The sequence below is a fragment of the Lissotriton helveticus genome, chromosome 8 (genome assembly GCF_964261635.1).
Source record: "Lissotriton helveticus chromosome 8, aLisHel1.1, whole genome shotgun sequence".
In the NCBI taxonomy this organism is placed as follows: Eukaryota; Metazoa; Chordata; class Amphibia; order Caudata; family Salamandridae; genus Lissotriton; species Lissotriton helveticus.
The window spans coordinates 374,909,063-374,935,384 of NC_136069.1; positions in this window are offsets into that span (position 1 = coordinate 374,909,063).

Consider the following 26,322-nt stretch of genomic DNA (forward strand, 5'->3'; position numbering starts at 1 on the left):
TTAAATGTTCTGTTCACAAGTTGCCTCTAAACAATCTCTTACTATGGATTTTACTCCGAGGAATATCAGGAAAAGTTCCCGCAAAATTGTTAGATCAACCAGATATAGAGATTGATGTTTTATCATTTTTCTTTTTTTGTTTTTGTTTTGTTTGTTTGTTGTTTGTGGAAGAAAGGAAGGTAATGTAGTAATATGTTTTTACTTTAAGTTTGTAATGTATTTAACATTGCTACTGTACTGTGCGGATGTATGACGTTACAACGCATACTTTTACAACGCCTACCTTTACATCGCAAGTTTTACAACGCATACCATTACAACGCATAATGCTTTTGGGCGCTGGATAGTGAATAGTTTAATTTACTATTCCAACTCCAGTCCCCGTGGATAGTAGGGAAGGTGTTGGATAGTACATTAAACCTATTCCCTATCCTAGAGCGCCCCCCAGCGATATGCGTTGTAATGGTTTGCGTTGTAAAAGTTGCATCGTAATGGTAGTGCGTTGTAAAAGTTTCGTTGTAAAGGATGTTTCCCGTACTGTGCTAGCTCTTCTAAGAATTTTATGCCACTGCCTAGATACTGTGGAATGTAGATTGATTTACTCTTGAGTAGAGATCTGTTGAAGTTGGCTGTGCTTTATCTAGCTCCTCTTCCATGTAACCTACCAATTAACTACTCAAGACATCTTCTGTTTCCTGGCTAATTACTACACCAAGGTTATTTCAGATAACTGCCCCTGGTGTAGGACAGAGGGGGATTGATTGCACAGGTTATGGTCCTGTGAGGATTTAACTCAATATTGATACTATATCTTTTGGGAAATCAGAATGAATTAAAAGCAGTCAATCAACCCCAACCTAAAACAAGTCTATTTGGAATGCTGGACCAATCAGTTTCAACAAATAAGCACTTTAAGTACTTTGGGCCTGATTTAGAGTTTGGTTGATGAGTACTCAATCAAAAGAGTGATGGGCATCCCTTCCTCTTTAGGATATAATTAATTTGTAATGAGGTGGATGAGATATCCGTTATGTTTGTGACAGAGTAACCTGTGCGCCAAACTCTAAATCAGGTATTCTGCTTTTATTGCAATTCTGATAGCCTACTCCTTAGTCATTACTCACTGGAACAGAGATTAAAGATGTCAAAAGTTAATCAATGTGAGTGCTGGTATTACAGTCTAATGAATCAACTGGTTAAATGGAGACAACATTGGGAAAGATTTGCATACAATGAGGTAGAAATGTAACTACATTTTCATTATGCACTGTCACTTTAGAAAATATGAACTTTTTAGAAATCAATGGATATTTTTGATGAAAACTATTACTGAAATGCGTGTGCTCTCTCCTTAAAATATGGTGGAATTCGCGTATACCAAATTATACCCAATTTACACATTTAATTTACCTGTAAGACCCTATTAGAGTGGTACCACATGTAGTCCGGGCCTGTAAATTAAATGCTATTGGTTGGCATGCTGCACTAATTGCGCCACCCACTTAAATAGCCCTTCCAAACATGTCTCAGGGCTTTCATTGCAGCCTATGTGTGCAGTTTTTAAACTTGCATTTCAACCAGGCAAAATAAACCTTTTGCCAGACCTAAACCTTCCTTTTTAATACATATAAGACACTCCTCGGGTAAGCCCTACACAGCCTAGAGGACAGGGTGCTCTGTATTTGATAAGTTGGACATGTCCTTTTAGGTTTTACATGTCCTGGTAGTGAAAACTCTTAAATTCGTTTTTCTCTACTGCAAGGCTTACCTCTCACATAGGATAGCAGTGGAGTTACCTTATTGCAATTAAATATGCTGTAACTTCCAATTGGGAGCAGGTAGACAGGTTGAGTGTCGTAGGTAAAGAATTCTTATTAAAAGCCCTCTTTAATGGTAAAGTCAGATTTTTAATGCAAATCTGAAAATGCCACTTTTAGAAAGTCTTTCCTTGACAATGATTGAACTGTAAAACCACTAATGAGTCATAAAAAATAAAATTTTCAGGAAATTGTTCGAGCGTCCTTATGTACTCGAAGAAACAAGTATTGGAAAGAAAACGCCCCAGCATGAAGCACGAAAATTAGCTTGAAAACGCGCATGATAATATTTATTGGCGAAGTAAGTCCTTAATGAGCAAACCTTAAGAACAAAAATAGTAAACATCAGACTCAGTTATTTATACTGCTTATCTCAAAACCTTTAGGTACCCGGCCATTGTGTCGAGAGTACACTAAAGAAAGTGCACAGACAGTACCAGTCACGATAAGCAGCAGGTACATCTACTGCTGTTTAAAAATGTAATATAAATAGAAGGGAAGTATAGAAACAGAGTTTTAACCTGTGGTGTTGTTTTTCTCACCCTCCACCCTTTATGTTTTTTTAAATAAAATTATAGATTACACCGTGGTTCAGCCCTGACGATAATCCCCAAACCTAGAAGGGGATTGGAAACTCGTCAGCTTTTTTCCTTCCAATCTATAAGGGAATCAAATTGTGTTGGACTCTTGTGAGGGTTTATCAACAAAAAAATTCACCCATAGAGAGAACAAAAATAACCATTTCCCCGTAGCTAGTCTGCTTTAGTAAAAAAGGCAAAGTGCAAATAACTTTGGTATATACAGACTGTTTGCTAACAATATTTGACTGGTGTAACCATGTGAAAATGTGCATGACTTGCAATATATTGACATGCTTTAATGTTTTTTATATTGAGCACAAATTTGTTTTACTTTGTTGATGAATTATTTTCTGATAAATGGATTATGTATCTTTTGAATGCATCAAAGAAAATGATGGTAATTGAAGGTGATTCAAATAAAATACAATTAGTAAAGTAAGGTACAATAACAGATTGTGTTGTATCCTAAAATCTGCTGAATAAGAAAGCAGTAATGTGAATTGGTGGCCAGGTAATTTCCCTCTGATTTTGAATCTATTAAGTCCTACTAGGCCCCTGTAATGGGCGTGACCCCTATTTTCGGAAACTTCTAGAAATAAGGCATTTTCTTGGCCTAACCATTTGGTGTCTGTTGTCTGTCTCCTGGGCCACATGACTTTGTGTAGTTGGCAGTTGGTCTCTGTGTATTGCTCCCAGTGAGATAAAGGGAAGCTAGAGCACTCTCACAAAGGGGTTTGACATTAGTCTGTTGAGACATTCTGGGGCCAGGGCAGGGAGGCAGGACATTCCAGGCACCTTCTTCACTTCAAAGTGGGCACTAGGCATAAATATTGGACCTCAGGCACCAACTTTTCAGTAAATTACTGGACCTGTGGACACTGCGAGGAAAAAGAACTGCTGTGCTGCTGAAAGGACTTCCACTTTGCTGGACTGCTGCTCTGAAGTACACGTGCCATTCTGACCTTGCCTGGGTGAGAAGAACTTGGACCTGTATATCTAAAAAGGGCTTGCGGACTACTTCCTGATCAGATGCATCAGGGACACAACAGGCTTCCCACAATCTTAAATCCAGCACCTGGACTCTAGCATCTATGAGTCCGACCCTGTCAAGTGGTGCCACCCCAGCCCATCTGTGGACCCAGCAGAACTGATGCATTTCCTCTGTAGCGTGGACTTTCCCGGGGCAGGGACTTGGCATCACCCTTAAAGACTGCAGCCTCATCGGAATCGCAGCTGCGAGTTGCATCCCCGACTCAGGCCCTCAAAACGCAAGTCTCTCATTGACAGCAACCTCAAAAATGATGCAGGACTTTGCATCACAATCCCCATAGCCTCTTCGGAACCAGCCGGTGCGCAATGCACCCTCAACGCAGCACTTCGTTTCACAAGCCCTCTCATTGACGGCTTACTTAATGACAATGCAAGACCTTGCATTGTGGCATCACAGCTCCTCTGAACCAATGCTGTGCAATGTGTCCCCAACCTGCATCACCTCATCTGCATGACACATCCTTGGCGCGGGACTCAGCAACCCTTTGCAACCAAGATATAAGGTACTCTTCTTCAGCGGGTCTAACTGGATCCCTGTAGCAGGCCTGCGCTCCATTGTGGTCGGCCTGTATTTGCTCCATTGACAATTTGTGCTGTTTGCAGCTATTTTCACTTAAATCTTTAAAATTGCAGATCTCTGGTTCTACTGATTGGATTTTTGTCGTTTTGGTCTTAAATTATCTATTAACGTTTACCTTATGTTTTTACTTGGTGAGGGAATTTTCTTGTGCTGTATTTTAATGTATTACTGCTTGAAGTGCTGAATAAATACTTTACACATTTGAGCCTAACTACTCTGTGTCAAGCTACCAAAGGGTTGAGCGCAGATTAATTTGGGATTTGCCTGGGGCTTCACCCTACCAAGGATTGTGGTTGCTACTTGATTAGCGTATTACCCCATCAACCTGTAACCCAATTTCTTACATTGTGGTTGTTACATCCAAATTTTAAAACAGTAGCACTAACCTTAAATGACTTCCAGCACAAGACAGCGATGGACAAAGGCCTAATGGCTGACAAGGATAAACACCTTCGGAGAATTGGAAACCTCAGCGATGTAGAAGTGAACGTTCTAGAGGACTTTATTTTATTTGACACTACATAAAATGTCCAATCTTAGAGAGTTGCACTTAAACAATACCATTAGGCTTGCTTTTGTTTGGCAGAATGTCAGTTGCCTTATAAGTGCTGATGGGAGTCAGCAAAAGGAGCGTTGTTGAGGCTTTAAACAGCATACATAGATGAAAAGTCAAAGTTGACAGAGTAGAAGCAGATAGCAGAGGAGGTATAAAGCATACAGGTAGCAGTGAGTGCCACATTTTTTTTGTAATAACAAATGTTATTAAGTTTCCGTTCTATACAGTTGCTGTTATACAGGTATATATGCATGCAGGTCCAAGTTCGATTATTTAACATTAGCTATTGGATGTCAATACCTATTACAATAATTTTTATACAATAGTGCAGGGTTATACCTTTCCACATTACATTTGTGACCTGTTCGCTGATGGCCATGTGCATTTCTGGAATATAGCTATCTTGGTGCAACTTCACTGTATGGTACATTAAGCCATTCTGTTTTAATATCAAACATTAAAATAAACATAACTCCCCCCTCCCTCCACCCTGCGCACTCAGACAAACTTTGAGTCCATTTTTATAATACCTTATTTGTGTGTCCTCCCTTTATCTGGTTATTTTACAACCATCACTTTGCCTCGCACTGGATTTTTCAAATACTTTAAACTATAGGTATCTCATTTGCTATAAGCTCTTCTAACATCACAGTCTACACCATTGAAATAGGTTATTTTCCTCTCTTTGTAACTCTATGCTTTCCGCTTTGCCCCATCTAACCATCTCATTAAACCAGTCTGACGCTGCTGGTGCTGTCTTCCCCTTCCATCTCATGGTTATTGTTTGCTTTGCTAGTATCAGGGCCAAATTAACAAATCTTAATGTAGGATTTCCACTTTTGGGCTGAGGACTAAGTCCTAGCATTATGTTCTAGCTAAATCTCCTCACGTTCTGGAGCCAAAGTATTTAGCATGGTAGTTATTGTTCACCAATAGGGTCTCAAGCAGTGAGTGCCACATAAGAGAGTACTTCTGTACACCTACCCTTCAAGAAGCAGGGGTCTTCTTTATAGTAACTTAACCTGCAGATGAGAGGCAATGGCCTATGACAAGCATGCATTCATTTTTTCAAAAAAAGTTACATCGCCACCAATTTCAGTACTGCTAATTAATACTGCAGATTCGAAATACAACGCAAAAAATCATTCTACTTTACTTTCATATTTGTATTAATTCAACTTAATTTAAAACAACTATTCATCACTCTTGATGCATAGGAGGAATACACATTTCATTCAGTATATTGTGCGACTCAATATTATATGAAAAACATTTTACAAAAACATTAGAAAGTCAAAGACGAAACACTGTTGTATTTGCATCAATTAATTAAACCAGTCCAAAATTTCAACAATTGCCTGCCAAAATTCAAATTCTATGTGGCACTATGACAGGCAGACTGCGGGGAAAATTATTTTTTATAAAAGTTCGCTCTCGGGGTATATTTCAATTATGACACCCTCACTAGAGTCCCATTCAATGTTGATCCCTCGCAGACGGTTAAAGACGTGCCGACGCGTTTCCAATCCCCTTCTGCATTGGGGGATTATCATCAGGGCTTTAGACCACGGTGTAATCTTTATAGCTTTTGATGGGGTTCTTTTAATGGTCCATCTTCTGTCCTGGAGTCTTCGTACATCAATTTCGATGACTCCCCACTTGCGTTCGTGTTTCCAGACACAGTCAACTTAGGACGTTTTGAATTCACCTTGTGTGAAAGGTTCCTCTTCTGCCAGATGAATTGCATCCTCATCTAAATTTGGGGCAGCATCATTTCTTTACAGCTGTGTTCTTCTGGCATAGATTCAGTAATCTTCCACCTTGATTCGGAAAGTGGCGTCTCTCACCAAACATGCATGTTGAATTAATACAAATATGAAAGTAAAGTACAATGATTTTTTGCGTTGTATTTGAATCTGCAGTATTAATTAGCAGTACTGAAATTGGTGGCCAGGTAACCTTTTTTGAAAAAATGTATTAGACGTCCTGCCAGGCTCCCAGAACGGACGAAACCCCTTTGGTTTAAGCATGCATTCATGGCATCGCAAGTGGAATAAACGTAGAGCATGCATCTCAGCAACAACTTAAGATTTCATGGTAGAGGTGAAAACCACACATAATACAATGTACAGAGCTGTTAAGAAAGTCTTCACCTATGCACCTATTCCAAGTGGGCATGTAATTGGATGTGGAGTTACGAGTGCCACATGTACTGTTTCTGACCAGTATTTGCACTCCAAATACAGACCATTCTGAGTTTAGTTTTTGGGCTTTAAATGGGAATAATATGCTGGACCTGGAATTGGCAGGTTATGCACCACATGTTTTTCACAATTCCGGGCTGGTTTCCATGCAGAATGTGTGCAAAAACCAGGTCCATTACTGCATCCAGTAAAACTTGGACTCAGGCGTGCTGGTATCCATTCCAGGTATAGACTCTGCCTAACTCAGAATGAGGAGCATTTTGTGGTGTGAAAGCAGTAAAGATAAGAGAAAAGTCACAACTATGGCTTCACCTTATGCTAACTCAGTGGGCAGGGTCTTTGAATTAAAGAAAGATAGTGTCTGTGCTAACTATGCAGTTGGAAGAATGGGGGAAGTGTAAACAATGGAGATTATCAATATAGACTCTATTGTGTTTATACTAACAACATAGGGGTATATTCATAAGAACGTGTGATAACTACTGCAAGAGTAGCGTAATGCAACTTTCAACATCGCAGCCTATCGCGGGAAAATAACCCCGTGGCAACGTGGAATTCACAAGAAGGAGGTAGCCTAAAAAACCACACCACGCCGCACAAATGCGAAACGCGAACGCAAAAAAACATGCGATGAGGCCAATCGCAGGACAAAATTCTGAGAAAACCAGCCACAGGCCTGCTAATCCCACGTGTTAGGTGGGAAAATGCACTATAATAGAAAGAGAGAAAAAAACCATAAACTAAAAACTGCATAGCACCATGGATGCACCCAAACCGAGTGCAGAGGACAAGCCGAACCCCACAAGCTCCACGGAGGACCAGCAAGGAACCCCGTGCTCAGGGAAGGGCAAGGACAAGAGGAAGAGGAAGCCAAGGTTCAGTCCGCAGGAAGACCGGACCATCGTCACGGAAGTCACAGGACACTACCAACAACTGTTCAGCACCTCCACTGCAGCACTGGAAACCCAAACGGAAATAGTGCAGGCCATCGTCAACAACGTCATTGCAGTCAAAGTGGTGAGGAGGACCCGGAGGAGGTCAAGAGGCGCTAGCATGAAGTGCACAGCCAAACCAAGGAGAAGCTCGCCACCAACAGGAAGGCAACAAGTGCGACTGGAGGTGAGAGTCCTGCGACACAGGAGGTGACAGATGAGCTGGAGGAAATGGTGGCCACAGTCAGCAGTGTGGAGAAGGTGGCAGGAATTGGGGGCCTGGACACAACACAATATGACCTTACCCAACAACAACAGGGTGATTAACCAACAGGGACCCGGGCGGGGGGAAATAGGCATAATGGCACACATGCACAAATACGTGTAGCACACTGCACTCCCACAATGACCGTGGAACATGTCACTGAGAGCCTTGACACACTACAACACACATAGAAATACCAAGTAGGCCCCCGTCCACAAAGTGCACAAAGGGGCCCCCTCCAGATCACCTACATCATAATGCAGCACACACATAGTAATCACAGAACAACAGCAATGACGGCAATTAGGTACAAGGTGCAACACCAGCACCATAGTACACGACTCACAACAGATCCCGTACGTGCGTAGTAACTGTCCACTCATATCTGGCATTGCCTGACACTGTGTGATGATAAAGCACGGGTACTACCACACATCCGTCATGTAGTTGAACAAATACACTGACTGTAATCAAATAGCAAGCTACACCAAAACAGCCACAATGTACATTGGCATCCAGTCAGAATGTATAATTCAGCAAATCTCCAACATACATGTACGACTCTGTAACCCTCCATATCCCCTTTCACATTACAGAGGGAGAAACAACACCTACTGCAGAGCAGGCCAGACACATCTTCAGTGACGATGAAGAGCCGCCCTGGTCATCTGCACTGACACCCTCCAACGGATCGTAGATAGCCTCCGCACCCCATCCCTGGAAGCAGGGCAGGCCAGCTGTCTTGAGGTGAGCCCATCACCTGCACAGACCACACTGCTGGGAATACACACCACCACAGCTGTCTCCCAGCACCCCCCGACCAATTCATGGAGTTCCACCAACATATGTGGCGTTGCCAGGTGGTTGGCTGACCAGCTGCAGGTGGGCAGCCAAACTCGATGCCATACGTGGGTTTCTGAGTCCCATCAGGGACCACATACAGTCCCTATTGGACACCCCCTGTACGTACCATGCTCCAGTATAGACCTTGGGTGACCTCGCTGGGGCAATGAACATAATACAAGAGCTGTGTGGTCAGACAGGCACCAGCGATCAGAGCACAGAGTTGCCATAGATGAAGAGGTCAATGTAGACCATGGAGCAGATGCAGGCTGGAAGTCTGTCTGCCATAGCTGTACACCAGCGAGTAGTAACTGGGAACCTCAATGCCCTGCAGTACTTCATATTGCCATTGCTGCCACTGAGCCGTTCCCAGATGACTGCAGCGGGCACTTCGACACACACAGCTCCGAGCCCTGTTGTGTCTGTGGCACACAGTGACGCTGCCCCATCACCCGCCGCACACACCGGACACACCAGACACAACCCGTATCAGGGGAGTTAGAAGTGGAGGGGAATTACTGTGTGAGGAGGTGGCAGTAGCATCCATCACCGCCATGTGCCCTGTCCCTGCCTGGTCATGACCTATGCAGCATGCCCTGGGAAAAACCTCCTACTGACACCCAGAACACTCTGCGACATTTACCCGGACCCCAAAACACAGACGGACATTTCATCACTGCAGACCAATTTCACAGCAATCCTGCTGCAGAATGCGCTCTCCCATTTACTAATCACTGCTCAATCCACAAAGGACTGTGTTTGGCCCACCACTGGGCTTCCATGTGATGTGTGCTTGGATGACCATGTACAGCACAAGCTCCGTCAATCACCTGCATGTGAATAAAACATTCTGAATCACACAGATGTATCATTACTATGTTCTCTCAGGTGTGGAAGTATGGCTGGATGTGGGGACAATGATTGCACATGAAGGTACACCATGGTAACTTACCTCCATGTGCATGTGTATCCCTGAGACACATGGCAAATTGGATGACTTTGAAGGTGAGTACTAGTTGTGTCCCTATTGCACATCAACTATAATCTCATGACCCCCCACACTATAGCCCCACATCCATGTGTTGAATGGGGCTGTGGGTAGGAGTGACCAAATCTGTAGCAGCCCAGGAGTGCTGCCCTACATCACATGTGACAAAAGAACTGCACAAGCAAACCCACTTACACACATCTGTGTGGCCACATTCCGTTAAGCTGTATGACAGTGCTCCACATGGTCAGGGGTTGCACACCATACTCACATTGCTGTAGTCACGTAAGTGCACATGTCGACCAACACCTATCCCATGACAATGTCTGGCTCACAGAGGCTGAACTTGCAAAAGGGACACACCACCATTGCACATGAGTCAGTCAGTTCCTCCCTGTGTAGGGAGGATGCTCATTGTGGGACACGAGTGGGCAATCAAATCAACACACCACACAGTTAGACACCAGTGAGGTGACATGGACTTTATTGGTATGTGCGTGTCAGTACGGACGAGGCAACAGCCACAACAGGCAGGGACATGCTTAAGACACTTGCACGCAGCATGGGTACATGTCACGGTTCAGACATTGTTTTTGCAAAAATGGACAGAAATCATCATGGATGGCAATGCTCCCAGCCCACCTTGCCATGCTGGATGAGTCATGTTTTGTTTGGCGTCTGTCCGTTGCCCCATATGAGGGGGCACGACTCACTGCCCATGGGATCTGCATGTTGCTCTGCCAACAGGTTGCGCATTTTGTCTGCTCTGCTGACAGTGCTCAGGTGCAAGGGTCTGAAGTGTTCACATGTCATGCCACAGTGCTGTGTGTGTGCTGTCCCCCAGCAGTGTGTCCGAATTGGCAATGTTGCCAAATGGAGCTGTGTTGCTATGACCATGGATCTACCTCACCTCGCACAGGTGTGTGTACACACGCGTTGTTACATGCACATGCATCCAGGGATCGGACGATGGCAGACGTGTCCTCTGTTGTGGTGGGACAAGTGAGCAATCCCCACGTAGCAACATGTCGTCAGGACCTGTGTTGTGGGTAACAGTCGGATGTGGCTGCAGGGGCGTAGTTACTCGTCCATGAATGCCCGCGCAGTTTCATATGCAATGTGTTCCAATCGTACGTCGTTGTTGTGTTCAAGGAACAACATGGTGAGTCAATCCATTAACTGGTCTGGGCAGGTGTGCTCAGAACACGCCATTTCACCAATCTGCAATGCAGCCCAATAGGGTAGCGCCTCTATGTGTTCACTGCACACGAGGAATTGTTCAATCTCCCATGCACAACTGCCAATACATATGCAGGATGTCAAGGCATCCCATGTTCGGCTGTCTTTGTTACACTCCTGTTCGTGTTCCAACAGGGGGCGCACACTCAAGTCATAGTCCAATTCAACTACAGTTGTGTTGGATAGGCAGACTTCCATAGAACACTCAAATGTGCATGTTCGGCAGTGGAACCAGGACTGGACACAGGTGATGTAGGCAATGTGAAAGCTGAGCCAGTAACTAATCCGCAGCACTGCCAGTGGCACTGCACCCAGTAAATGCAACATGCAAGCACGGTCTTGCCCCACATGACGGGGGTTGTGCATGTGCTCGGTATTGCCTGCCATTGCCTTGGTGCATCTTGTGGAATCCGCACTCTTCTGCGGCAGCGGTATGAAGGATATGCCACAGCACTGAGAAATGGTTCGAATGTGTGTGCCACGTTGGGCAGCATGGGTTGCTGTTTCCATGTAAGTCAAGTCTATTTGGAAAAGCAACAAACACATGGCACAGTGCTATTTACTGCAGAAGTTCAGGAGACAAAAAACAAATCACAATTTAAGAAGAATCAGTTACCCACAAAATATTTTTTGCAACAAAGGGGAGGAGAAGAGAAAGGAAACAGGGAGCAAGAAAAGGGAGACATAAATCAAAACTGTCAACAATTAATTAGGAAAAAAATCACAAATTTATTATAAATAATGCGCTCCATAAATAATTGCTGGTTTATGAAACAATACAAAACATACACAAAAAAAACAAACAGGTGGCAAACAATAATTATGTTATAAAAGAAGGGGTACAACATATACAGTGATTATGTGCCCTCTACAATTCATGTGCCACATATACATCAACAGCGTTTCCACCGCAGTCAGAAGTTGCGGTCATCATCAGGACAAAAGAGTTCGAAGAGCGTCAAGAGTCTGCAAGTATAAATACAATATCATTTAATTTTTGGGCTCCCTTGAAAAAAAGAGAGAAAAGGGGAGAAGAAGAAAAGGGGGTGAGAGAAAGAGAAAAAGAGTTACTTCCGTCGTGAATTACAGGGACTAGAGACCAAAGTTATCATGGGAGAAAGAATTGCATGTCCCTCCTAGTGAGAGAAGCCACCACCACCGGTTGTGCAAAAAGTTTAAAACATTCACCTCTACTAAAAATGCTGAACAGAGCAATCACATTAATTCTTTGTGTGCTCACAGTAAATTCCGTGTTCAGATTACTGTATGAAGAAAAACTCAATCAAATTGCAAGCCCTATTCGAGGGGAATAGCTGTTTACATTCTAGTCAGGGGCCACTTACTTAAAAGGCGGCTTGAATTCCCATAGAACAGGGATGCAACATTAATTCTTCCTGTTGATTACAAATATGTACTAGTGGACTCAAAACTTAATCCTCCATCCTGGACGTGTCAATAATTTTCACACCCAGCAATAGGTCTGAGAGAGAAAAGACAGAGGTCATTTGGAATCACTGTCAAGACTATCACATCCTATACTTCATGAGTTCCAAAAAGCGAACTAGGTAGCCTCCAGCAGACTGCCTGCAACAGCAAAAATTTGAATCCTCAAGGAAAACCCTAGGATCAATCCTGTTTACATGGAAGTTTGCTTGAACATAGTGCTTGTAAGAACCATGTCAGCACGATAACAATTATCGCGCAAGGTAGCCTCCAACAGACTACCCACCACACAAATAGTAAGAATGTTTGAGTCATAGCTAATGAGCGAAATCATAGTCCTCCGATTGCGTGTACCCATGGGGGACGGACACTCTCTGTGTCTACACGCATTGCCACATAATTAATCTTACATCCGCCTATCACTAACCGGGCAGACTGTCATAAAGAAAGCGGCATAGAGAAAATCAAGCCTCCGGGAATCTTACCTTCAAGTTCCTACTGCCGCAATTATTTCGGGTGATGGAACCGTGCACTCGAGCACGCCGTATTTATGGAGCCCAAGTAAGAACATCGCAAAAGGACTTCAGAAGCCATCTCCCGAATGGCCGCCATATTGGAAAGATGTTTGACATCGCGATTTCGCGAGATCAGCCGTCTAGGTTACAAAACGGACTGGACCTATGTTGCCCGATCACATAAGAGGGTAAACTACAATCACTCCCTCAGGTCAAAGCCTATCGATCGCTATTATAACCCGATTCTGACAAAAACGGGCAGAACAGGCTCCTGACTTAAACCAACCTAGTGTCAATGAAGGAAGGACTACAAAACTTCCCTGAAAATAGCCGCCATATTAGAGAGGTGTCAAACTGGAGGAATAAGCAAGAACCAATCCATATCGAGTAATGGAACTAGAAGGAAAGTCAGATTAATACGGAAAGAAATATCAGTAGTTTAACAAAATATACATGCCCATAGACAAGGCTCAGTGTAGTTGAAAAAATGCTATTTCTTACAAAGGAGTCCAATTACAAAAGCCAGAGAGTCTCAACAGTTACTTCCAATCAAAGTTGTTACAGCATACATGAAGCATAGCAGTTTCCACAGTGTAATACAGTATAATATACAATCATAGCAGTGTGTAAATTATAAACATGAGTGTACATAAATGCTGGTCATGGTCATATCAGAGTGTGTAGGTCCTGTAAGAATATACATTATACAGATAAAGTCTGAAATGTATTAATCCATAAGTCAAGGAATTGCACTCTTCTATAGAATTCAGGCCACAGTTTATACTATTTCAACGGAGCATCCAGCGGCATTCCGCTTTGTTAAGAATCCCTGCAATGCTGCCTCCCCTAGCAGGGACATGCACAACCTCAATGACCTGCCAACGCAAATCTGATGGGGCATGTTTACATTCCAGATAATCGGATACTAGCGGTAGCGATAGGCTTTGACCTGAGGGAGTGATTGTAGTTTACAATCACAAAAGAGGGGCGAGGGTCAAATAAGTTTAAACTCTGAGTGATTGTAGTTTACCCTCTTATGTAATCGGGCAACATAGGTCCAGTCCGTTTTGTAACCTAGACGGCTGATCTCGCGAAATCGCAATGTCAAACATCTTTCCAATATGGCGGCCATTCGGGAGATGGCTTCTGAAGTCCTTTTGCGATGTTCTTACTTGGGCTCCATAGATACGGCGTGCTCAAGTGCACGGTTCCATCACCCGAAATAATTGCGGCAGTACGAACTTGAAGGTAAGATTCCCGCAGGCTTGATTTTCTCTATACCGCTTTCTTTATGACAGTCTGCCCGGTTAGTGATAGGCGGATGTAAGATTAATTATGTGGCGATGCGTGTAGACACAGAGAGTGTCGGTCCCCTATGGGTACACACAATCGGAGGACTATGATTTTGCTCATTAGCTATGACTCAAACATTCTTACTATTTGTGTGGCTGTTGGAGGCTACCTTGTGCGATAATTGTTATCGTGCTGACATGGTTCTTACAAGCACTATGTTCAAGCAAACTTCCATGTAAACAGGATTGATCCTAGGGTTTTCCTTGAGGATTCAAATGTTTGCTGTTGCAGGCAGTCTGCTGGCGGCTACCTAGTTCGCTTTTTGGAACTCATGAAGTATAGGATGTGATAGTCTTGACAGTGATTCTACATGACCTCTATCTTTTCTCTCTCAGACCTATTGCTGGGTGTAAAAATTATTGACACGTCCAGGATGGAGGATTAAGTTTTGACTCCACTAGTACATATTTGTAATCAACAGGAAGAATTAATGTTGTATCCCTGTTGTATGGGAATTCAAGCCGCCTTTTAATTAAGTGGCCCCTGACTAGAATGTAAACAGCTATTCCCCTCGAATAGGGCTTGCAATTTAATTGAGTTTTTCTTTTTACAGTAATCTGAACACAGATTTTACTGTGAGCACACAAAAAATTAATGTGATTGCTCTGTTCAGCAATTTTAGTACAGGTGAATGTTTTAAACTTTTTGCACAACCGGTGGTGGTGGCTTCTCTCACTAGGAGGGACATGGCAATTCTTTCTCCTATGATAACTTTGGTCTCTAGTCCCTGTAATTCACGACGTAAGTAACTCTTTTTCTCTTTCTCTCACCCCCTTTTCTTCTTCTCCCCCTTTTCTCTCTTTCTTTCAAGGGAGCCCAAAAATTAAATGTTATTGTATTTATACTTGCAGACTCTTGACGCTCTTCATACTGTTTTGTCCTGATGATGACCGCAACTTCTGATTGCGGTGGAAACGCCGTTGACGTATATGTGGTACATGAATTGTAGAGGGCACATAATCACTGTATATGTTGTACCCCTTCTTTTATAACATAATTATTGTTTGCCACCTGTTTGGTTTTTTGTGTGTATGTTTTGTATTGTTTCATGAACCAGCAAAAATTTATTGAGCGCATTTATAATAAATTTGTGATATTTTTCCAAATTAATTGTTGACAGTTTTGATTTATGTCTCCCTTTTCTTGCTCTTCTCCTCCCCTTTTTTGCAAAAAATATTTTGTGGGTAATTGATTCTTCTTAAATTGTGATTTGTTGTTTGTCTCCTGAACTGTTGTTTGGAATACTTATTTACTGCCCCTGGTTCAGGTTGGTGGGTTGCCTCTGTGTATGTTTATTATTTACTGCAGAAGGGCATGTAAACGCTAGATAAACATACACATTATACAATCATAAAAATCATGACAGGTATGTAGTATAGATAAATATGTTTTATTTTATATTGGTATCTTTATATTTTAAAGTAAAACAACATATATATATTTTACATGTAGAAATCGCAAATAGAAAAATAGATATACACTCCCAATGATACAATGGAAATTAGAACCACATGTACTTATATATCCGAACAGTCAATACAGTTGATTTGGACTGAAAATATGCTCATTCTTCAAAAATTCAATACAATAAGCATAATCCTTCACTGTTATAGCTTACATGATTTACCATTGAATGTAGTTAATACTTTATAGTCTGACAGTTTATTGTTTACATAATATTGTCTTCTTTACATTATGCAAAATGACATGTGATAAGAGCAGAATATGCAGAGACTGGTGACATATGTTGAAAACCAATGCGTTTCGGCTAGGCCTTCTTCAGGATTCCGCACCAGTGGTTACTCGGCTTGCTTCAAGGGTATCGCTAGTAGTTAATATACAAAATCAGCTAAGTATATATGTTGCGTGAATCTTCAACATAGATAAAATTCAAAATGGATATGTCGATTGATTCCTCTATGGTTCCAAATCAGCAGAAGAGATGGACAGACTTGTACTCTGTACTCTTATTTTAAGTCCTTGAGCTATAAGACAACTCAATTTCCAATTCTGCCTGTTTGTATGAAGCAAGAATTGCTTATTAATTTCTTTTGGTGTCAAATAAACTCAGCCAGTGACACTCTCTTTGTTTAATCAACCCTGGATGATCAGCGAGAATGATCCTGTCCTATATCTCAGTCTATAGCGGCACTCATCTCATACTTGATAAAGCGACCAAACAAAATGCCTGCATTCGCGGTTTGAGTGTGAGTCAAGGCCATCCCATGTGGGGGTACCTCAGGTAGGGGCTCTGGCGTATGGGGTATGGATAAGTCGGATAGTACTTTTGCGCAATGCATGGTGTGGGAGTCGTCCGCATCTTCCATGGCATATCTCTCAGGGTGTTCCAGGCACGTTCTGGACCAAGGACAGAGGTGCAGGTGTCCTCCCACCTTCTGCATTGGGACAATGAACTTTTCATCCCGGAGGTTTGTCTGACTACGACTTGCGGTTTCGGAATGTGATGTGGCTTTGTGGCTGCGATTGGGACACTGCCTTGGGCTCATGGTGTACGGATGGCCATACACACACACACATATTGGCATGTGGTACCAGGTGCCCTGCAAGTCCTTGCGCTGCTTGTGCAGTCTCACTCCGTCGCTCTCCCTTGCTCTCCCTCTCTTTCCTTTGTTGGGCGCATGGCACACCTTCTTTTGTTGCATTTCGTCTTCCAGGCTGTGTCCTATGGAGGGAAACATCCTTTACAACGCAACTTTTACCACGCAGTGCTTTTACGACGCAACTATTACAACGCATGTCATTACAACGCATAGCGCTGGGGGGCGCTCTAGGATAGGAAATAGATTTAATTTACTATCCAACACCTTCCCTACTATCCACGGGGACTGAAGTTGGAATAGTAAATTAAACTATTCACTATCCAGCACCCCTAAGCACTATGCGTTGTAAAGGCATGAGTTGTAAAAACTGCGTTGTAAAGGCATGCGTGGTAAAAGCATGCGTTGTAATGTCATACATCCCCTATGGATTGTCCAGTGTGGACCCGCTAGGGCTCATCCGAATGGTTGTTTATTATTTTTGTTTCTATGGTGTTTTGTACTGGTGATTGCATAGCTGTATGACTGGTTTCTCAATTTTCTGGCCAGGCATGTATGTTGATTTTCCTGCTTGTGCAACCTCAGGCAACATATTTGTTTTGTGATTCGTGGTGTTGGTTTGCAGTTTCTTGGTCTGGGTTTGGGGGTGGGCCCGGGGGGGGTGTTGCGGCATGGCTGTGGTGGTGGTTGGTGCTGTGGCCCTCTTAGGTGTCTGCATATTCAGTTGCTCCATGGCATCTGTTTCTCTTCAGGTGTGGCTGTGGGCATTGCTCCCTTTTGTGGTGCAGACTGTGGTCCGGCTTTGCACCGGGTCGGAGCAGCTGTAAATTTCCTGCTGCTTACGTAGCTTATTGCGTGTTTTGTGTATTTTTTGCAGTTCTGTCTGGTCATTGTGAATGTTGAGGTGTGGTGCTGTCGCGGGTTTTGTCACGGGAACACCTACTCTGCATCTCATTAGTGATAGTTGCGGGGTCCTCTATGGTGATGGTTTTTGAGGCTGCCATCTCAGGAAAAGTGGTGCTGTGGGCTGTTAGCACCAGCTTGTTAATGTGGGGGTAAATTTATCATGACTTTGGCTGCAATAAAGTGCAGTTAATTCAGCGATAGCTCCTTGTGAATATGCCCCATAGTATCTTACATGGTAGTAGTAGTGGGTGGTAGGAGAGGAAATAGGCTATACAAATTCAAAAAAATATTGGCAGTTTGACATGTTTGTATTATCATCGTTAAACCCTTTCTTAACGACTTGGCTTTTTAACCTTTACCCCCAGAACGCTAAGCCCGTTTTGACTTTCAGGGAACTTCAAACTTAGGAAAGATTTCATAGCTTTTTTCCCTAAAAGATTTCCAGGCCACATTTTCAGCCATGTTTACACATATCTTGGGAATTCTAAAGGTATCCCAGGTGTGTGGATTTCCATGGAAGGAACAGAGAAAAAAAACTATTTTTAGGAAAATTTAGTTTTGATTTTTTGGGGAAAAATGTTCTCTGCAACAAAGCGTATGTTTCTTTCTAAAAAATGTAATCAACAAAAGGTTTCTTTTGCTAGGATAACAATCTATCCAGCTTGCTTTCAGGAACAAGCATAGCTGTAAAACAAACACATTTTTCACTAGTGTTTTTAATTTTTTTTAAGTGGTAGTCCATTTTTAGGTCTTGCCTAGCGACGCAGCCCATGCCCTGCACGCCTTGGCGAGACCTATTGTTGACGGTTTGGTGGGCAAAGGGGGACAGGAGATGTGCACGCGTACAGAAGGAGATGTGCACTCCGTACACGTGCACATCTCCTGTCCCCAAGTAGGGCTGGCACACTTTCACTTTCGCTCAGGACTCTTTCAGGCTTGTTTAATTCTTAGCCAGCGCAGACAGAGGAGCCCTGGTGTCAGGCTCATGCTGTGATAAATCTCAATGTGCACGTGTACGGACAGGAGATGAGCACTCCGTACGCGTGCACATCTCCTGTCCCCGTGTAGGGCTGGCGCGCTTTCACTTTCGTGCAGGACACTTTCAGGCTTGTTCTCTACTAGTTGCTGTCAGGTCTACTCTATTGCCATCTGCTGGCTGCAGACGGTCACAGCCTCAGAAGGACAAACTGTAATACAGTGCTGTCTAGAGTAGGAATCTGTAATCTTGGACAACTGGAGGGGTGATCAAAATCTGTTAATCTTGGACAACTGGAGTGGTGGTCAAAATCTGATAATCTACAGTTTAACATTTAAAATGTATGTTTTTAAACTTTTGAGCTGAAGAATGAGAGAGACTTACGGAGATTTGCCATATATGACTATGGACTATGGTACTTGCATTCATGAAGTTATTTTTTTTTGAAGGACAGCTGGAAAGGCTCTTGCAGAAACGATTTAGGGTACTTCTTGCCATTTAACACTATACAAATCTGTTACTTGAACTGAAAGGTGGGCGCCGAATTACGCCTGACAGAATTTTAGGTGGGCTCAGGATTAATCTGTGTGTGAACTTCACATTTCACTTAGAATCCTGGTGGGTGGTTCTGAGGTGGACAAAACTGAATTAACAAGCATTCGCAGTGAAATAGGTCTCGCATTTGCAACAGTTTGAGCTCTTGGCATTGTAAATGACAATGCCTTTTATTTATGTATTGGTTATTAAAACATAAATAAAAAGTATTATCATTTACAATTCCAATAACTTAAACTCTCGCAAATGCGAGACCTATTGCATTGCAAACGCTTGTTCCTGTTTTTTGTGGTTTCACCAACATGCAGTTTGAGGTGCAAACAAGTGTGAAACACATGGGTGATTCAGGAAACCTATACAAATATGAAATCTGGGCAAAATTTCTAATTTACCAAGGTGGCATTTGTGTAGATTCTTTATGGTTTATCAAAAAAAGCAAATTGTTAAAATTAAAAACTAACAAAAATAAGTGGGAAAAATGCAATTGGTGACAATGTTCTTATCCGTAATTTATCATCCTGCTGGGCAACTTAGAAAATGCAACATGCTGTTTTGTCCACGAAAATCTACTATTTGCAGGGCCATATATAGTTTTTGTTGGTTGTATACAACATTAGATACCTAGAGCCAATAACTGAGCTGCAGCTTATAACGGTTTTTCATTGGGTACCTAACATGCAGCAATTTATATGGTAAAATCTAATGGGTATGAAGGAAACCTAAATATTTTTGAAATCTGCATTAAATACTGAAATAGGAACCATGATTATTTCAACAATTATGAACTTGGGTTAGCCATAATATCATGGGATTCAGTCAGCCTTTTTTGCACAATGGCTTACATTTGGAACCAAACAATTGAGAGAAATTCAATTGGAAATAACACAAATATTACTATTCTGTGTTCCCACACATCTCTTTAAAAAAGGGAATTCCACTTTTGTTGCTGGGCCTGGCAAACAAAATCCATAAAGAGAAACACCCACAATGAGAATGCATCAAAATGTCAATGAGAAACATATTACCCTTTGTTGCAATGTAAGTAGCTGAAGAATTTGGGCCAGGGTTTGGTCACCATCCAGTGAAACCTACTCAACCTAGATATTTAAAAAAAAGAGACAACCAGCTGCGTCCAGGATTGTGTGGGTTGAATGGATCCCATTATTATTTCTTACAGAAAATGCACAAAAAACTCGAACCTTTGGCTAAATCAGCCATTCTCATCACATATCTGTGAGCGAATGTAATGAAAGCTGCTGAGATCCACTAAATTCTCCCAATGCAAAAGGTATCCCACTTGTGCGGCTGGGCCTAGCATCCATGACACAAAAGGCCCCAAAATACAATGTGATGACATCCACATTTCTGATAGAAAAATTACACCGTTTGGCGACATGGGTACCTGCGGAATTGGGGCACAGGCTTGGACGTTACCCATGAAATCCTACTACATCTAGATATTTCTAAAAACATACCCATAAAGCCCTGCAAGCTCCAAACTTTGGCAAAAAAATATTTGCCCACATTTCTGTGAGAGAAAGTTCCCTGTGGGGATGCACAACATTCCTACCACCCTGCATTCCCAGACTTTTCTTAATAAAAATTGGAAATAGAGACATCTGAGTCTAATAGGATTTACTGGGTGGTGGACAAGCCCAGTGAGGTTGTGCCTGTTCATTGGGTTTTGGGGCCTTTTGTATTGCGAGCAGTAGGCACGGTCACACAAGTGGGGTACCCTTTTTATTGTGGAAAGTGTGAGAACACTGGGTGGTAGGAATCTTGTGGATGATCACAGCTTCCAGCACTTTGTCTCTCAGAAATATGAGCTAAATGTTTGGTTTTAGCCAAATTTTGATATTTCCAGGGTATTGTGTGTAGGAAAGGTTAGTGCAGTTCATGCAAGTCATACCACCATGGACTCCCTTTGGTATCTAGTTTACAGAAATGCCAGAGATTGTTGTTATTGCCTTGGAGCCAGCAGACATGGCCAAAAAGCTGTAGCCAACACAGCGAGCAATTTAGTACAGAAGGTTGCAGGCAAATGCTGAATTTTCATTACAGTGGAGTCATCCCTAGCCTAGCTGCTGTAAAACAACATACAAAAGAATGTTTTTTATGTTGAACTTGTATCAATAAGGAAATGTATTTTAGGATGGTCCCTTGAATACATTTCTCATTGTTGATTTTTACAATGGTAGAGACAATGTGCACACTGGGAGTGAGACTCAGAAATCGAAACTAATATTGCACACCCTTCCAATACTCAAGTACAGACACATACTGGTTGGATTTGACTCGAGGATGAGTTGATAGTTCAAATTGCAAATGCTAATAACAAAAGATCCCATGTAAATCAAAACACTAAAATCACTGTTAATAAGATCATTTGAATACCTGAATGCTGAAACTATGACTCACAACTCATGCGCTGTAAAGCCTCGTCAAAGACCAACCACTTCACAGCACATACACGCATCTTTTAGGAGCCTTGTACAGGAAGACATTCACCCGGCCAGTTGTGGGCCCAACCTCATCACTCAAGTCAAGAAACTGTGGCACACACAGAACTGAAACATCAATCATACCAACAAATACTGCCAGCCAACAGCCAAAGAACTGCCAGCCAACTACTATTACACACTTTGCCTGCCAACTGCCATTACACATACGGTCAGCCAACTGCAACCAGACACCTGGATAAGTCAAGCCATCGTCCACTTCATTATTGCAGCACCACCACGCACCACCCCTAGAGTCACCCGTGCTTCTTTCTGCAGCTGGAGCAAAGCAACACAGAACCAGTGGAAAGATGCCCCCAACACCGACCAGCCCCCAAGCCACAATCGACCTGAATCAGGCTATTGAGAGCTTCAACACATGAATCACCAATGCCGCCAACTGAGTTGCCCCCTTTAAACCAGCCAAAACTCACAGATCCAACAAACAAGCCATATGGTACATCCCAGAACTCAGTGCAATGAAACACAGCTGCAAACAACCAGAAAGAAAATGGTCCACCAGCAGAGACCACACAGACCAAGCCACCTTCTAGTCAGCCCTCAACAGCTACCACCATCAAATGAAAGAAGTGAAAAGAAGGCCCTTGTAGATCACATCGAGGCTAGTTCCAACCACACCAAGGAACTCTTCACAAGCGTCAGAGAGTTCTCCATCCAGCAGGCAGAGTAAACTTGATCCCTCCCTCACAGGAACTCTGTGACACTCAAATCACTTCCACAACAAGATAGCCACCGTCTACAAAAACATCAACCCCCCCAACCCACTGATCTCCTCAGCCTTGCCACTCCTGTGGAAACCACCCCAACCACCAACTCACCGCAAGGGAACCGCTCAACACCTTTGACACCACAGCCATAAGGAAATCTGTCCACTCAGGAGCACCCACCGATCCATGCCCCTAGTGCCTCTTAGACCTCTGAAGCAACAAGATCAGCCACCACCTCAGCACCATTCTTAACACATCCATCAACACAACCTCATTCCCTGATGCTTTGAAACATGCCACGGTCAGACTGCTCCTCAAGAAATCCTCTACAGACCCCAGTGACCTTCAGAATTACTGCCCCATCTCGGTGCTCCCGTTTTTTGCTAAAGTCCTGGCGATGGTCATCAAACTGCCCCTGCCCGCACTGCATGGGGTGCAAATAATTATTTGCTTTAATTTTTTCAACAATTTATTTGTGTATTTTGCTGATATCAATGCATCAATTTATCAAAACAATATTTTCACATCATTTCCATACATTAAACTAAGCTAATGCGGATCCATTTCCGCAATCATAGCACTGTCAAATATATAGTTCCTAACATAAAATCTTTGCAGACATCATGTATACAATGTTCATGCAAAAACAATAATTTCTGTAGACGTTTCTCAATGCATTACGGGATAACCTTAGCCCTTCGTCAGGGGGTCTGTAAATAAAACATAAAAACCTTTCTTTAGACATACTAGGAGGAAATAACACTCATAGGGTTATCGTACTTAAACTACAATAGTCTGGCTGAACTGCCATGAGCCTGAGTTAATGCCAAAGTTATCGTGTGAAAGGTGAAGTAATGTGATGTTCTCTAGTACTGAATATTGGTGATTGTGAATAGACCTTCACCAAAGTGCACAGTTCTAAATACGTGCCGCGAAATACAACCACAATCTTAATCAAACAGGTAATGAGAGCGACAGATAAAACACAGTGACCTTACATCTACAAGGGTTTATCACTTTGTAGGGTACCCAACGCACATCTGAATCCTGTCTATATGACAAAGACCTAGACATAGGAAATGAGTGCTTTCAAACATGCTGCTTCAACACTTGAGTAGACCGTAAGCATGCCCGATTCTCACAACCGGTAATATACCTTCAAGCATAGACGATGCCCAAATACTGAATACTGTGGTCTCACACACTCGTAAATACCCTTCAGTATCAAGCTCAATGTACTGTGCAAAAAGAAATTAACATCATGAATCCCCCTCTGCACAGAGCCTGTCACAATCCCTGCATGCAGACCATGCTCACATCTTACCTAGAACATCAAGCAGACAGCGTACTCAATGTAAACCACAATCGGGAGAATGACTGCCCGGGAACCGTTTAAATCTTACGTACAGTAAACATGAACCACGAAATACGTTATACCGGACGTTCTAAGACTGTCATGGCGGCCATCTTCAAATGGTCTAAATTTACAATAGTAAGCTTAGCAACAAATATTTGCCGACTGCCAAACTGCAAATCATAATGTTGTCAGTGACTGCCCAAAGTTACACATATTCTTAACCTAGATAGGTGAATATCTCAATAAAAATTCAGAATACCAAAATGTGCTTGTAATCACGCCATTCTCATTGCGTAAAACAGAATGCAATAAATGTAAATAACGGTATCAAATGTACGGACGTTCTAGAACTATCGTGACAAAGGGATAAGGTTATCCTGAAATGCATTGGGAAACGTCTCCATAAATTATCGTTTTCGTATGAATATTGTTTTTGCATGTACATAGTACACATGATATCTGCAAAGATTTGATGTTAGGAACTGGGTATTTCACAGTGCTATGATTGCAGAATGGATCTGCATTAATTTAGTTTAATGTATTGAAGCAATGTCAAACTATTATTGTTTTGATAAATTGATGTATTGATATCAGCAAAATACACACAAAAAAGGTGCTGAAAAAATTAAAGCAAATAATTATTTTCACCCCATGCAGTGCGGGAAGGGGCAAGTGAATGCTTACACTTGCATTAGTAAATCTAGTTGACTAACAGGGGCTGGCTACCTCTTTCCCACCCAGCACACTCTAATAATTCACACAGAGTGCACTGGTTAATATTGGTCTACATATGGATAGGAGTGCGTGGTCTCATCCATCATCATTCATCATCTGACAGTAGCCTTCTTTGGGCAGCGGCACCCGCCACTGACAATGTAATTCGATTCTATTTCCAACATTATCGACAACAGAGCGGACATTAAAACTTATACTTCCGCACAAGCTAACAATATATATTCTTTAATACAAGAGACTCAAACGTTCAGCACCCAAGGAGGTTCGATCACACAACAATTTCGACAATTGGAATTTTTATCAAGAAGAGCTTTGAACCAAAGACTCCATGCGTTCACTTTAATCCAGTACCACAAAGTACAGAGAATTCCGAGAGGACTACGCTTGCCAATCAAACCTATGTTATTCCGTTTCCAATTTAACAAACATTTCATGAAAAAATGGCATGCCATTTTGAATAAGTGCTCACTCGATTAAGTGCCAGATGTGAAGCAGAATTTTGGCAAATCGCCCTAAATGATTTAAATGAGAAACTGGATTGTTACAGAAAAGACACACAAGAACGCAGTTACGCAAACATAGAAGAGACACAATTGACTATTAACTTAATGAGGTGTACACCTGGGCGGAGGTGTACGTATAAAGGAGACCTCTGCCAAAACATGTATCCTCATCTCAAGAAAGTGTTTTGTAGGATCAAGATCTATCGTCAACAAGACAACCAATCAATGAGGATTCTGTGCAATATTCTCAAACTACAATTATAGAAAGTTCAACCACAGCAAGCACATCTAATCAACAACAATCAGGTTTTAGACAGGGGACCATCAACCGGCAGACCACCAGATACAAGTGGTTCAAAAAAATCAGTTGAGGCCAGAGACACCATCAGCCAGAATCTCAGGAGCAAAACAAGACCTTAGTCATTAACATATCGTCCAAAACTTTAAACACACAACAATTGCATGTTCTTGACAAAGGAACTTCCTTTGTGCTCACATATCATACCAATAAAATTTGAATGGAAGTTTGTTTTTTCAAATGTATGTGCAATTTAAGACTACGACATTTTTTCACCAACATTGTTCCAACCTTGCCTGAGAGCATTCTCCAACCCGAGATCAAGGACGTACAAGAATACCACGAGTTTAAACCTCGGAGTACATTCATGGCTCCCATTTCCCACAAGTTCTTGGATGTCTTTGAAACTTTGGTCAAGCAGAATTTGAACAAATTGAGACTCAGGCCCATATCTAAAACTAATTTGAACAAGCATGAACAACACATCATCGCTGAGTTGGCAGAAGACACATTATTAACTTTTTGAAGGCTGTCAAGGGAGGAACATTGGTCGTTATGGACACCACGTTTTACATAACAAAAGTAGAAGAACATCTGAACGATCAGACAACCTACGCGAAATTAATACGGGATCCAATAAATGAGATCAAAAACACCTTGGATCACATTTTAAACAATGCTTTTGAGATGGGATGGATTAAGAACAAAACTTTCAAATTTGTATTCACTAATTATCCCAGATGCCCCAAGCTGTGCATGTTTCTCAAAGTTCAGAAGCATCCAACAAACCATCCTTTTAGACCCCTAGTGAGTGGATGTGGGTCCATTGTTGAACCATTGGG